Source organism: Protopterus annectens, chromosome 16.part0, assembly GCF_019279795.1.
Source record: "Protopterus annectens isolate FY-2018-M chromosome 16.part0, PAN1.0, whole genome shotgun sequence".
NCBI classification, from domain to species: domain Eukaryota; kingdom Metazoa; phylum Chordata; order Ceratodontiformes; family Protopteridae; genus Protopterus; species Protopterus annectens.
The window spans coordinates 561476895-561492960 of record NC_056750.1 but is presented as its reverse complement, the minus strand read 5'-3'; the positions used below and the strand labels follow the sequence as shown (position 1 = coordinate 561492960).

The following is a 16066-nucleotide window of genomic DNA, read 5'->3' as shown; positions in this document are numbered from 1 at the left end:
CAAGTTATACCAGATATCACAAGATACGGAGAAGGAATTGAGAGAGCCAGAGACAAGACTTCTGCCTACAAAGGTCTCTAATGCTGTAGTATATTCAGCCAAACATTTTCCAGTTTTTAAATTTGCATGTTTGTATGTGGTAGTTAGAAAGTCTAGTATTCAGCAATCAAATTACAAAAAGAGCATTTCTAAATAGCTCCAGGTGACTACATAGTTTAGCACTTGAAACTTTACGTAAATGAATAAAAAACAGACTAACATGGAATTAGAACAAAATAATCATTGAATTAATGCAGGCTCTCAGTAAAGACCACAAGTGTGAAGACAGGTGTGGACAGATTTAGGATTATCAACAAATTGGAAACACACAGTGATGACAATCTGATTATGTGAGCAGAAAGTGGAGGAGAACAGCCTTAACAACAGACAGACATCAAAATGGATGGTCTGGGTTATAAAATTGGTCCACGTCTGTAGAAAACTCCATTTCTATGACATTTATAGAAACACAGGTGGGGCAAAAGTGAGGTTAAGGGGGCAAGATCTGGATGATGTTCCCCTTAAAACAAAGTTCTTGGTTCCTTCACAGGCCCTGCTGAGAACTCGTGTTAAAGAACGAGCCATCCAAACATATGCTCTCAGTGACACTTCTAGAACCTACAACTATATCTACTGGTAACTTTATCTCTTTCATGGCTTTGCTGTTTATGTGGGGCAGTTTTGGGAACAAAAGGAGGGTTTAGCACACCCTTGATTGAGGGAATGGCAAAAGCAGTCTGTTCATGTAAAGGACAGATATTCAGTTTTCACTGTATAATGCCTCCATTATAATTTCTGTATCATGTTTATAAATAAGACTGATAAGTAGAATTCAGCGGAATTAAGTCACATAGGAGCACTCAAAACAGGCTGAACCACTATATAAAATGTTACCTTGATGTACTTAGATGAACTTAACTACAGTGATCATACATGGTTTCACATACACAGCTTAATATATTTCACAGGGATGAGACTTAGCTTGATTACAGCCGTCTGCCTTTATGCCTAACACTAATAATTCAAAAAGCTGCAACTGGGGAAAAGAAACACCCAAGTCCAACCTACTCTTGTATACCGTTTGTAACAACTACTCTGCATTGCTTCTCTATATGCTGTATTCTCTGAGCCTACCTCATCTCGGGAAAAAGTACTCTGAAAGGGTAACTGTTTGAATTCTCAAGACTTGCAATACAGATTCCAGGAATATGGAGAATGAAAGACCACAAACCCCAACTTATGTATACCAAGTCTGTGACTGGCATTTCTCAGAAAAACCCTTTAAATCTGGGGTATGATAACCTCACAGTTGGTATATAAACATCTGCAGGTGGGGTGTGTGGGCTGGGGTGGTGTGAGGTTTTGTTGAGCCAAAAATCAGCAAAAAGTGACAGGTCACAAACTGCTGGGGCAAAAGATACTTGGATGTGTACAGATATTTTAAATACACTAACCATATTTGTTAAGTACATTCAATAAATCTACTCAAGTTTCCAGGAAATCCTGTCAGAAAAGTAAAAGGCAAGACTAGGATGTCACAAGTCAAGATACCCCTTTTGCTACTCCCTGTTGGAGTGAGCCCTTGAACATCTGCTCTCTCCTGTCCTGAACTCTCACTTCTTTCCTCTGTAACAAGCATGCATCCACAATCCGTTCTGCTGAAGTACACTGGACCCAAACCATTCTGCTGAGGTACACTGGACCCAAACCATTCTGCTGAGGTACACTGGACCCAAACCGTTCTGATGAAGCACACTGGACCAAACCGTTCTGATGAAGCACACTGGACCAGTCACTTAAACAATTTGCTCTGGAGCTCATCTCATTGTGTCTAAAACTGTATTTTGGCAAGTCTGTCAAACATCCTCTCCTCCTAACTGCCACCCAAGTTTTCCTGTGTATACTTTGTCTATTCTCTTCAAATTCACTCGTATAAACTGCACCCTGATAAAGCTGAGCAGGAAAATCATATTCCTCCTTTCTCTTTTTCCTCTTTAAGGGTGTACATGACACCAATCTATTCAAGAGTCTTTCTTTATAAAAAACACCGTTTATTCCACTTTTTTCAGATTTATACAGTATGCTTTTGTGCATGGAACAATTTACCTTTGAATTATTTTTGTATTTTTATTTTATTTGTTAATTGAGTAAACCCTCTAGCCACAAGTGCCCCTACAGTTTAACAATTTTGTTTAGTAATGTCATGCAATTTAGACAGAACTTCAAAAATATTTTTTTTCTAAATCTTCACCTACAAGTCTACAAGTCTCTATTTACAAAAAAAAAAAATCAGTACAATTCATCCATGTTAAGTCAGACTGGAGCGCAAAAATAGGTTGTACCACGTTTATAAAACATTATACTGATGTGTGTAAATGGACTCAACTACAGTGATTGTACCTGGTTTCACATGCACAGCTTAACATATTTCACAGGGATAAGACTAAGTCTTATTATGGTTTAATTCCTAACATCAACACTAACAATGCACAAAGCTAAGTGGGGAGAACAAGAAACACACAAGCCCAGTTTACCTAGCAAGAAAAACACCAATCAACTTCTTATACAGAAAAGCAGCAACCTTTTGTTAAAGAAGGACAGCTCTCCAAAGTTCCAAAGTCTTGTCTGATCTACAGCCATTATTCACAGCAGAGTTCATTTTCCCACAGCACAGTGCAAAATAATGGAGACATTATAGAGTCAAGACTGAATATCTGGCCTTTGTATGAACTAACTGCTTCGCCATCCCCCAGTCAAGAGTGTGTTGAACTCTCCCTTCTGTTCTCATAGCTGTCCCACACACAAACTGCAAGCAATGAAAGCAGCTATCTTTGTGAACAGTTATCAGTAGATAGAATTTCATGAGTTGTAATAGTAAAGCATCACTCAGCACAAAACACACACGCACACACAGAAACATGCATACACACATAGATGCACACAGACATGCAAACACACACACACACACACACACACACACACACACACACACACACACACACACACACACACACACAGGCTTTCTGAGTTCACATACAGTTTCGTTGCTGCATTACAATCATCTCTTAAGGCTGTTTTGTGGCTTGTTGCTAGTAGTATATTTGGTTATGAATAGCTGTAAAACTTTGACTGATCTGAAAAGATTAATCCAAGAATGACAAACATGCTGTCTTTATACAGCTTTTAGTCTCATTTCTGGTTGTCAGAAAAATTCTGCAATAAGAACTCTGTTTTTAGGGTTAATCTGGGATATATGATTTAGTGAAGTGCCTTGTTTTACAGCTACAGTGCACGTAACTAGAAATAAACAACCCAAATTAGGGTGTGACATTGACATGTGTCGCTCATTCACCGATTACTACGCTACTCACCACTGTGAGTTCTCCGACTGGTACAGCAAGTCTTTCACAGACCACACTGATGTCTTTGAATCTTTACAAAATATCAGAAATAGACCAACGGTTCCACAGGAAGAAACAGAATACTAACAGAGAACAACAGAAATACAGTTACTCTATGACACTTTTTTGGACTTCTGGGATTCGATTTTGCCTCTACTACTTCATACCCCCCCCCAACAATAACACAAAAAAGCATAACCCATAAGTTGAAAAATGGTGCTCAGGTCCACATAACTGCTACTCATGTTCAAGCAATATTTGAACATCAGCTGACAAATAAAAGAAGACTGAGGCCATTAAAGATGTAAGCCAAAGAGAACCAGCCTTTGTGTGAAGTGACCCAGATACCAATTGGGCAATTTAGGGTGAAGAGCTGGGACAGAGCAAGTGACTGCCAGATCTTCTATGGCTATTTCTTGTTATCCACTGCAACAACTGTGAAGTAAAACAATGATACAGCATACCACCTACATCAGTATATTTTCCTTCATCTATTCTGAAAATGTTGCACCAAGAAGAGTAACCATTTCTATAGCTCTGTAGGCTAGTACATATTATCCTGTCAAATCAGAGCAGCCAGAGACTAGAATAATGTCAAAATAATGTTCAAAAAATATCAGAGGTAGCAAATGCAGGGGCAAACACTTTCAGTGATTGCTATAGAAGTATGTCAGCCCAGAAAAGTCAACATTTACTTTAGCTAGCAAAGAAGAGATTTCTCTTTCTGCTGTGATATTAGCAGGTTTTCAGAGATCTCCAAGTATGCACAGGACCAGCATTCAAACTTGTTGTATGACAGACCTGCACTAAGGTAGCAATGATCTGTTACAGAGATCACATCCGCCGCATGGTTAATGTCACCACTAATCAAATGCAAACCAAGACAAACCATGCATTTCTGATTGCTCATACACGAGATCAAGGAAAGCTGTTATACTGGGAGTTGTAAACCAGCGATTTTGTAACTTGAGATCAAACAAATGCATTCACTAAATATAACCTTCTCTTTAAATTTCCCAGCCTACTACATCTAGTTGTCCGCAGTGAGACAGCAAGTAACACACGTTTACCCAGAACATTTGCCAGTGCTGGGCTAGAGAATAAATCAGGGCTTGTTACACACAGCTTAATTATTACCAGTACAAATGTTATGCCTGACAGATGGCAGAGAGAGAAGAGAAAAGGGACTGGGAGGGAGGGAGCAATTGGGAAAAGTCGTCCTGGAAAGGCCTGCCTCAGACCGACATTACAGAACACAAGTAGGAGCATATATGGGATCAGAAAAAGGCAGATGAGGCTGATTACTGTAAATAGTGCAAACAGTACAACAATACAACTACATTACAACAATATCACAGATAATCAAGATTATATCTATTTCAGTGTCTTATTTGGCATAATGCACAACATTACAATTCTACATGAAGCACACAATTGTATGTTATATATAAAAGTACACCAAATATTTTGAGGACATTTTCAAAATCCTTTACAATGTAGGTAAGCCATATTTTGGAAGGTAAATTGAACATTTATAATGACGGTCTAAATAAGGCAAAATTTCAATAACATTTCAAACCACTTTCTCAAATGATTCAAATGTCAAATTTTAAAAGCTACATTTAACACAGTATGTAGTATTGCTACACCCTACAACACAATAAAAACCTGCATTTTTCTGACTGGTTATAAAGGCTCATGCAAATATCACATCCACTTTTTAAAGTTTCAGATTACTTTAATACTTTGTGCCTTTATCATCACTACCTGCATAGCAGATATATTTTGTGGTGCAAACAGAATAAAGGGAAGACAATGTTAATCAAAGGCTCACAGGACAAGAAAAACATTTATTAATGGCTCCCAAATACTGAGTAATTACTTTGTAAGATGTGTGCTTAAGGAATAATTATGTCTGCTTTGTATTCTCCCTATCTATATTATAGTTCTACTCTGTTCACAAACACAGAAGAGACATTTAATTAAAATTGTAGGGGGTGTGAAGGGCCAGTTCAACATAATTACATGAGTTTCAAATCCTCTCCACACTTACAATGTCATGAAACCCTTATTACACAAGGTTACAAAAGAAAATACAAAGGGACATAGTAGTTGAAACACTTACTGTTTCTAAATGATGCCCTATGATTGTGCCTTGCTCATAAAGATATTGTTTTGCCCTTTTTATAGATTCATAGGTAAGTACTACGCTAGCTGCCCATGAGGACCATTTTAAGCCTAGCCAATTTTGCTTTTTGTGCTTGAATTGACCTATCTCATTTGGTTAGAGATTGGCCTTACTCATCCCATGGTCGATAATTATCTATTACCCAAATTGAGAATAACTGGGATCATAGCAGAGATAATTTGTGGGGACCTATGTATGGGATAAAGTATTTAGAAGCTGCCTCTATCCATTAGTAGTACAGGGGTCAGTCCTGGGATAAAGTTTCTGTTCCCATCTACTATCCAAGTTGAATATGGACTGGGATGAACTTTTTTTTTTATGTGAAAGGGGAGTCTGTTCCAAAGACATGATATCTTCTGTAAGTTATACCTGTCTCTCCAGACTGTTCTGCTGATGTTGCAGAAGAGGTTTGGCTGTCTAGACTGAGTATTTCTGATGCCATTTTACTTGCTGATGTGCAGTAAATGCATCAGTATTGGGTTAGAGGAAACCTTGTATGACAGACACAAGTTACTTATTAACAGTTTGTAGGATACCCAGTAAAGTGATATGGGCTTTGAGTTGGCCCATGTAAGAAATGTTGTTCAGACCTCTTTTAGTAAGGTATATCTGTGGGCATTCGAGTTGTTGCATGTGCCTGCACAGATACATGCCAAAGGGGGCATTACATTCAATGACTGGCCTAATGAGGGCTAAGTAAAGTGGAACAATGACATCCCTAGATCTAGACACAATTCTTTTGTTTATAAGCTGTGCAATATAGAAGGCCTTTCTTACAACAATGGACAAATGTTGGTCATAAGTAAGGTCACTGTCCATATAAATTCCCAAATCCCAAACAACTGGGTTAACTCTTAGCAGCATATTGTCAATGTGGTAGTTCCCTGTGGTAGATAACTTCCCAAAGTATAGAATAATCCATTTTTTGGCATTTAGTTTCAGTCCATGATTTTGACACCAGTTATTATTTTATTTGCATAAATGCCAGCTGTTTTGCTTTCCACTGAGTATTCGAGTAAAGAAGGATGCGTCTATTAACAGCCACTCTGTTTACTCTAAATACCCCTTCATGTATGCCGACACAGAATGATGAGACATACGGGAAAATAAGTCTAGCTTCAGCAGGAGCTGCTTGCAATATACACTGTTTGAGAAAACAGTATGTCATGGCAAATGGATATCAAAATGACAGGCCTGCTGGCTATATCAAGTCCTCACACTGAAAGCTATGACAAAACAGTGCTGACTGGCAAGTGCATTTGCAAAATTTCTAGAAGTGCTTGCTACATTTTTAAAGGATGCGAGACAAGTGTATGTTTCATAAAAGAAGAATGCCATTTCTGAGCTTTCCAAATTTGCTGTGTAAATACATTAATGTCTCTCTAAATGTATGCTTTGTTCTTTACTTGCTTGTTCAAGGAACTGTACATTTCTAGACTGTAATTGTTTAAAAATACCAGTGTCACCTTGTATATCTGATACTCTGTAAATCCTGTACACTTACTGTTATACACTGTGTAATACCACTGAAAAGGGGTTTTGCAAAACCCAGTCAGACTTACACGGTAAACAAAAGTAAAATAAACAAACAAATAAGTAATTAATTAAATAAGCACAACTGCAGAAGACCCCACCATCCAGATAAAAGAGACATAATATCACAAATGGAACATTTGGTATTTCCAAATAACGCCTAACCTGTGGACTGATCCTCACTTTAGAAACAATAATTTTACTATTTGTATTTATCGGAAGGCATATTAGCTGATGAACAATACAGTTTCTATGCAGGAACTTTCTGTGCTATGATTGTATGTGTTTGCAGATTGATACATTTGGACCAGTTAAAGAATAAAACTGATGAACATCAGTGTTTTTTTCCCATCTTTTCTGCATTGCAATGTCCTACGATAATTTGCTCAGGTGATTTGGAAAGTTTTTATTTATTTTGACATTTGTTAACTGGGTTAGTACAACTGAGCTAGAGTTCATTTTCAGCAGAGGCCCGGGTTGAAAAGCTCAGTAACAGAGACAACATTAAGTAATGAAAACTTCTATTACAAGACAGAGTCAAATAGAGGGGAGACTGATGGTGGCAATAAAATCTCAAATGTAGTATAGAAATATACAGAACATTTGGCAGAATTAGGTAAACTATACAAGAAGACATTATGTTTATCATAGGTACATATCTGGCTTATGGTAGGTACTTCACTAAAGCTGCATAAAAAAGTAATCTTATGGCAGAATGAGGGAGAAAACAGGTGGATGAGAAGTAGCAAGTCTAAAGAGTATGCAATAGAAGTACAGCCAGGTTTAGCTGACAAGGTTAGAATACAGACAGAAGAGAAAGGACATGCAGAGAAATTCATTTGAGATAAGCAAATGAATGCCGGGGTGGGTGTGGAAAGTGATGGGAAAAAGTTCTTGCTTGCCTTTGTTTATTTCCAGTGATAAAATATTATACAGTTTAAACATTTGTTCTGGTAAGCAACCATGTTTAATACTTGTTTTTCTTTTTTTTTTTTTTTTTGGGGGGGGGGGTCTGTTAAAAATGCTTGTATTTTAACTATTTGAAGACAGCCACATTGGAAGACATTTTTCTAATGTTTAATCTGTTACTAATACCTCTACGATACTTGTTACTACTCACTGGACACTTTCTATTTTCATTTGCGGTGATGGAATGGTATGCAGAAGAAAGAACTTTAAATGGTTTCAAAGTGAGAACCATGCAATGCAGCTGAATTTCTGATTCTCAAGTTTGTTTTGAGATTTGCAGACTGCATTTCACCCTTCCAACTACACACACACACACACACACACACACACACACACACACACACACACACACACACACACACACACACACACAAAGACGAACGCGGAACTATTTTTTTGGAAACAGTCTTTCTACACAACTTTTTTTGCAAGATTCAGATGAAAACATTCCACTGAACATCTTCATTATAAACCAATGAGTCAAAAGAAAGTTATCTGCTTTATTTACAGATTCAAAGAGTGATCACTTAACTGTCAGAGATCAGTAACAGACAACCTAGCTAATAAAAGTCAAGCTATGCAAGGCACCCCCCCCCCCAAGGTCTAAAAGGTTTCCGTTTTCTAACAGAACCACATTTTGTTTGATTAATTAACAAATTGTGCCTGAATGCTCTCTTTGCAAACCCACGCCTGTCTGAAAATGAGCCGAACCAAATTTGTTTCCCTGGAGGTTAGCAGCAGTGGTTTTGTTCCCACTGATGCATGAATGCCACCATCCCCTGGACAGAGGCAGAAAGGAAAGCCTATCATATGTAGACAAGTGCCTTAGTGATGGATAACTCTTTCCAGCTCTTGTCTTTTTTCACAGTTCCCAGTGTCCTCCCACATACAATGCTTCCAAATTATTTGTTTACAGACTAATTTGTTTCTTGCAAGCCCAACCACAGGGCATGAAATCAAAGTATAGCATATCAGCCCTTAATGCAGCATGAAGATCACCAGGAAACTGACAGAATACAGCATGTGGGGGGTAACATAAGAATGACATAGGGGGGCCATTTGTATAGTATTCTCCATGGCCTGGCCATCTATCCTCCCTAGTTAGATGCTATTTGTTAAACTGCTCTCTCTTTTTCGCTAATGCTGTGTATGTTTACTACTGTTTGTTAAACTGTTGCTGGTTTTTATACTCATTGGGGTTTACACTCTAAGCCTTTTATGCAAAACAGCACAGACTAAAAGGAATTGTGCAATTTTATTTTACATTTGTTTATTCATTAACCAGATGACTAAGATGGTCCTTCTCAGTCCTCTTTTAGGCACAGAGTACCCACAGAAAACCCAGAAAGACACTAGCAAAGCTTACAAAGCTTCACACAGTGGCCTGATGTCAGGATTGAACCCCAGACCAAAGAGCTGCGAGACAAATATCTTACCACTAACAAACCATGGTAGCCTTCATATTGCAAAGTGCAATCACCAAACAAACAATTGGATAATGTTTAGCTGAGTTCCTGCTCAAAAATGTTCTGGTTTAACTCGGTTTAAAACCCATAACATAAAATCAAATTGCCAAACAAAGCTGGTAAACATTTTTGGTACAGATATGCCATTCAAGTAGCAATGTACATACATACTTAAGGTATGAAAGACTCTTTATGGGGACTGATAGAAGATGAGGGTTACTGCATTTATACAAAAGAAACAGGAACTGATAACCTAGTACTCTTTTCATTTGCATTAATGACTTCTCTTTTTCATTTCTAATCACAGACATCCTTTTGAAAATGTAATATAAGCCTTCTTACATCTCCATGCTCAGGGAGGACCTACAATGAAAACTGTGCTGGACAGAAAGGCTGGCATGTCTTACCGCTGTTAAAAAGCACCTTCATGCTATATAGAGAGATGGTTATTTTTCATTTTCTCTAAAATGCAGTGAGGCATTTACTTTATTGTGCGTGTGTGTGTGTGTGTGTGTGTGTGTGTGTGTGTGTAGCTATTTACTACTGAGTGTGTGTGTCTGTGTGTGTCTATGTGCATGTGTTTATCACAATCTAGCCCTCTCTCTATATTCCGCATTTTATATATGTACACTACATGCGAATAATATACATATTGATATATACATATTATTAGCAAATGTGCATATGCACATACACACACAGACACACACAAACACATTTACATATGGGTGCCTGTCATTTGGTTGAATGTCAGTTTCATTGAATGGCAAACCAGTGTGTTGAAATAACTGAAAACTCATTTAGCTGAATGATAATTTGAAAGTTCATTTTGTTAAATGTAGGATAGCTGCACCTAGTTCTGTAATGCAGAAGAAGAATACTTACAAATATATGAAAAAACTTTGTGTTGATTGGTGCTACCTATTAAATCACCATTGCTGGTGTTGTTTATATTTGTGCATTTTTGGTACTACCTATACATAACCATGGCTGGTGTTGTTTAAATTTGTGCCTTGTTGGTGCTACCTATACATAACCATGGCTGGTGTTGTTCATATTTGTGCATTGCTGGTGTTACCTATACATAACCATGGCTGGTGTTATTTATATTTGTGCATTGTTGGGGCTACCTATACATAACCATGGCTGGTGATGTTTATATTTGCGCATTGTTGGTGCTACCTTTATATAACCATGGCTGGTGTTTATATTTGTGCATTATTGGTGCTACTTATACATAACCATATCTAGTGATGTTTATATTTGTGCATTGTTGGTGCTACTTATACATAACCATTGCTGGTGTTATTTAAATTTGTGCACTGTTGGTGCTACCTATACATAACCATGGCTGCTGTTTATATTTGTGCATTGTTGGTGTTGCGTATACATACCCATGGTTGGTGTTGTTTATACTTGTGCATTGTTGGTGCTGCTTATACATAACCATTGCTGGTGTTGTTTATATGTGTGCATTGTTGGTACTACCTATACATAACCATGGCTGGTATTGTTTGTTTGTGCATTGTCGGTGCTATCTATACAAAACCATGGTTGCTGTTTATATTTGTGCATTGTTGGTGCTACCTATACATAACCATTGCTGGTGCTGTTTATATTTGTGCAATGTTGGTGTTACCTATACATAACCATTGCTGGTGTTTTTTATATTTGTGCATTGTTGGTGCTACATACACATAACCACTGCTGGTGTTGTTTACATTTTTGGATTGTTGGTGCTACTTATACATAATAATTGATGCTGTTGTTTACATTTGTGCATTGTTGGTGCTACCCATACAAAACCATGGCTGGTGTTTATATTTGAGAATTGCTAGAGCTACCTATACATAACCATTGCTGGTGATGCTTATATTTGTTCATTGTCGGTGCTACCTATACATAACCATAGCTGGTGTTTTTTATATTTGTGCATTGTTGGTGCTACTTACACATAACCACTGCTGGTGTTGTTTACATTTTTGGATTGTTGGTGCTACCTATACATAATAATTGATGGTGTTGTTTATATTTGTGCATTGTTGGTGCTACCCATACAAAACCATGGCTGGTGTTTATATTTGAGAATTGCTAGAGCTACCTATACATAACCATTGCTGGTGCTGTTTATATTTGTGCAATGTTGGTGCTACCTGTACATAATCATTGTTGGTGCTGTTTATAGTTTTGGATTGTTGGTGCTACCTATACATAATCATTGCTGCTGATACACACACACACACACATATATATATATATATATATATATATATATATGTATATATATATATATGTATATATATATATATATATATATATATATATATATATATATATACACGTATATATATATACATATATATATATATATATATATATATATATATATATATAGATATATATATATATATATATATATATATATATACACACATACATATATATATATATATATATATATATATATATATATATATATATATATATATATACACACACACACACACACACACATATATATATACATATATATATATATATATATATATATATATATATATATATATATATATATATATATACATATATATATATATATATATATATATATATATATACACACACACACACACACACACACACACACACATACGTGTGTATATATTTTTTATTTTTTATTTTATTTTACATTTGTTGACCGGGCTAGTCTAGCTGGATATATTTCCATTTTCAGTAGAGGCCCGGGGAGAAAAGCTCCACAAAAAATACAAAAACAATAACATCTTAGTAAAAACATATTAGTGAAAAATAACTAAAATAGAAAATGACCAAAAAGGACAGGCTAGACAGAAACTACAGTTGGCAAAGAAAAATACATAGTCAGTTACAGAGCATTCAAATTGTAAGCTAAAGGCTAATGATACAAGTTATCAGAAAGAAAGAACAGGTGAAGTTAAGGGAGTTATGGAGAAATCTAGGAAAAAAGAAAAAAAAAGAAGAGAAGAAGCAGTAAAGAGAGAAGAAAGTTAGGAGAAAAAGAAGTGGCAAGGGAAAGAGAGGGAAAAGCTAAGAGAAGGAGGTAGAGCATAGAAGCCACGCATGGGCAAAAGATAGCCTAGGAGGAAGCTTAAAAGGCAAGCCAAAAGTAGGAGGAGTAGAAAAAGAAGAGGTGAACTAATAATGGGTGGAGGAGAATGTCAGTCTGGAGTACTACAGGAACAGAGCCAGTGATTTTGGAAGTAAAGCTTGAGTTTTTGTTTGAAGAGAGGAAATGATGTAATCAGTGTTATATCACTAGATAGCAGATTCCATCTTCTACCAACAGTATTAGTGAATAAAGAGTCGCCGGCATAGTTGTTAGACTTTATTGATCTAGTCAGGAGTCTACCAGAGGAACGGAGGGAGTTAAGATTGTTGTAAGGGATTAAAAGTTGAGAGAGTATAGGGGTGTTGTCAGGTTGGTATAGTATTTTGTAAGCAATGGTAAGTTGTGAGATTACAAGATAGTTTTGAAGTTCTAGCCAGCCTAGAAGTTTCAAATTTAGACAATGATGGGTTCGGTAGGGGTTACCAGTGGCAAAGCGGGCAATGTTATTATAACAAGCAGCTAGTTTGTTTAGGTTAGCTTTCTTGAGGTTGGTGAAAATCGGAGAGGCGTAAAAGAGAGTTGATATAAGATGGGAGAGGGCAATTTTAGCTCTAGTAGATGGGGTTAAAATAGTTTAATATGATATAAGGATCCTATTTTTCTGTTAAGTGATTTGATGGTGTTGTTGATGTGTTGATCAAAAGTGAGATTATTATCAATGGTTACTCCTAACAGTTTAGTAGTTGTGTCAGGAGAGATGACAGTGGCGTTGTTTGAGGAGATAGTGAAGTTTAAAGGGGGGGTCCGCGAGGTGGGGGTGAAGAGAAGAAGTTTAGTTTTTTTGGCATTAAGAAGGAGATACCGTCTAGTAAACCATGTTTCTACAGTGTTGAATATATTTTGAGTTAGAGATTAGATCTACAGGAGAAGATGCTGAGCAAATAATGGTTGAGTCGTCTGCGTACTGAATGCAAGTTGCTTGAGGGATTACTGAGTGCAGATCATTTATGAAGAGGGAGAAGAGTAGTGGACCAAGAATAGAGCCCTGAGGGACTCCAATGGAAATTGGCAATAATGAAGAGATGTGGTTATCCCATAGAACAGCTTGTTGTCTGTTGCTCAGATACGAACTGAACCATTTAATAGCTAAGTTATCAAATGAGAGGGATTTAAGGATATTAATTAGAGAAGAATGGTTGACCATGTCGAAAGCTTTAGAGAGATCAATAAATAGAGCTGAAGAGAGAAGGTTATTGTTGCGATTCCTGTTGATAGTATCCACAAAGGAGAGGAGGGCAGTGGTGGTGCTATGATGAGGTCTAAAGCCATGCTGGCAATTTGTTATTATGTTATGTAAAGAGAGATATTGTACAAGTTGCTGGTGAATACATTTCTCCATAATTTTTGCTCGGGGGGAGAGGAGAGCAATAGGTCTAAAGTTAGAGAAGTCAAGAGAGTTACCACCTTTGTGTAGTGGGATAATATGAGAGACTTTCCAGATATCAGGGATGATTCCCTCTTGGATTGTCCTGTTTATTAGTATGGATATAGGGTAAGCAATTACTTTAGCCGCCTTTTGGAGATAAAGGGAAGGGAGTTTGTCAGCAGAGGGGGTACATGGTTTTAGTTTGTGAATAAGTCTGTAGATAAAAGAGGTGGAGATAGGTTGTAGAGAGAAGTTATAAGTAGAGTCTACTAAGTTACTAGGAGGATGGAAGTTGTTGGTGTTCAGTTGTCTAGCAAGAGATAGAATAGTTTTGGAAAAGAAAGAGTTAAAAGCATTAGCAGTTAGCTAAGGGGTGTCTGGGTCAGTATTAAGTGGGGAAGGAGTTTTGGTTGTTCCTGGGGAAAGGAGTCTATTTACCGATGACCAGAATTGTTTTGAATTATTAAAATGAGTATCTTGAAGTTCACAGTAGAATTTTCTTTTGTCTGTGATTATTGCTTTTTTGGTCAGATTTCTGAGCTGGCGGAAGTGAAGAAAATCAGGGTTGTTTCTATAGCATCTCCATTTGGCCCAAATTTTATTTCTAGAGAGGATTAGTTTTTTAGTTTCGCTAGAGAGCCATGGGGCTGTCTTAGATTTCATTCTGATGGTACGCTCTGGAGCATGTTTGTCAAGAATGGATAGGAAGGTAGAATTAAAGAATAATACTGCATCTTCAAGAGGAAGTGATTTCAAGGGGTTCCAGTTACATGCGCTCAGTTCGGCTTGAAATAAGTCTATTTTAAAGTGTTTGGTTGAGCGTATTTTCTTATATTAGGGAGGTTTAAACAATCAGTCTTTTCTCTTGTAATATAAGTTAAACAATGGTCACTGATGTCATCTGGCATAGTTCCTACATTGTATGTAATGTTGAGTTTGTTTATGAGTATCCAGTCTAAGATACTCTCTTTCTTGCTGGACTTATTAAATCTTGTAGAAGAGGTAATGGATTGGGTAAAACCATTGAGGTTAATATGAGAGGAGGGATTATCAACATTAATAGAATTCCAGTCTATGTTAAAGTCACCTAAAATTATAGTTTCTTGGGGGTAAGTGGTAGAAACCCAACTGAGAAAGTCTTCTACGATAGGTATATTGTTACCTGGAGGCACGTATACGCAGATGATATAAAGGGATTTTTTGGCATTTAATTGGAATTTAGTAATAATGGCTTCTACTTTGCTATCCTGGGTAGGACAGGCTGGGAGGGTAGAGATATTGAGTTGATTCTTAAACAGAATTGCTACTCCACCACCTTTCCGTTTAGAACGGTCAAGTCTTACTATGTTATAGCATTGGGGTATGATCTATCTTTTGTGACTGGTTTTAGCCAGGTTTCTGAGAGGCAGAGAATGTCAAAAGAGTGTGTGTCAAGGAGGCTATGAAGGTAAGAAAATTTGTTGTTTATACTACGAATGTTAAGATGCCCAATGAGGAAGGTATTATTAGGGTTTGATCCAGATACTTGAGGGGAAGGGTATACTGGGCCAGGGTTGGGGTGGATGTCACCATCTTGTAAGGTAGGATTATCTGGTTTGGTTAAGAAGTTGCTCTTCGCAAGGGTTAGAAGTTTCATTTTTTTGTCCAAGGGTGAGGAATAGTTGAGATGAGAGAGTCTGTGGAACTTAGGTAGATGGTAGCTAGGGGTGGAATTAACATTTAAGAAAGAGGTGAGAGAAGTGCAGATAGTAGAAGTGTGTTTCTGTTTATAGTTAGTCTGGGTATAAAGTGGGTTTTCAAAGAAGGTAAGAAGGTGAGCAGAGAATAGGAAGAAGGGGACTAAGACTAAGAGTACTAGCAGGGTAGGTAGGTAGGGAGGCATTTTTTTTAAAAGAGAGTGAGAGGAGAAGTGGATTGAAGAGGAAAGGTACAATATATAGGTAGGAAATAGTAAGA

At 37.1% G+C, this 16066-nt stretch overlaps 1 protein-coding gene across 1 annotated transcript in view; it reads right to left on the bottom strand.

Moving 5' to 3' along the window:
* The window catches only part of ASS1 (argininosuccinate synthase 1), a 681159-nt gene that overhangs the window by 408180 nt on the left and 256913 nt on the right, over nt 1–16066 (bottom strand). The gene's annotated exons all lie outside the window — the stretch shown is intronic.